General features: G+C 67.1%; 1 protein-coding gene across 8 annotated transcripts in view; it reads right to left on the bottom strand.

Annotated features, from left to right (window-relative positions):
• FXYD2 (FXYD domain containing ion transport regulator 2) overlaps positions 1–346 on the bottom strand; it is a 12781-nt gene that overhangs the window by 3377 nt on the left and 9058 nt on the right. The gene's annotated exons all lie outside the window — the stretch shown is intronic.

The following is a 346-nucleotide window of genomic DNA, read 5'->3' as shown; positions in this document are numbered from 1 at the left end:
CGGCCTGGGCCTGGGCGCACTCGTCCTGGGGACCTGGAGGGCAGCCAGAGCTCCCGCCCCATGGAGCCCCTCTCCTGCCTCTTCGAGCCCCGCCTGGCATGAGGGAAGCAGTGCCCAAGGTGGAAGGAGTGAGCACGTTGGCACCTCCCGGCTGTGCTGAGCTGTGCCCTGGAGGCTGCTGATTCCAGGTCTCGACAAGGTCACAAGGGAGTTAGTGTCAGAGGCCTGACTACACGGGGCCCCTCACCACACAGGGGCCCGCCTCCTCCTGAGCGTCGATGAGCCCCACAGTCAGCAAAGGCCCCTCCATGACGGGAGCCCTCTGGCCTCGCCAAAGCCCAGGAAG

This window comes from Myotis brandtii, unplaced genomic scaffold (assembly GCF_000412655.1).
Source record: "Myotis brandtii unplaced genomic scaffold, ASM41265v1 scaffold105, whole genome shotgun sequence".
NCBI classification, from domain to species: Eukaryota; Metazoa; Chordata; class Mammalia; order Chiroptera; family Vespertilionidae; genus Myotis; species Myotis brandtii.
This window is presented reverse-complemented; position numbering and strand designations above follow the sequence as displayed.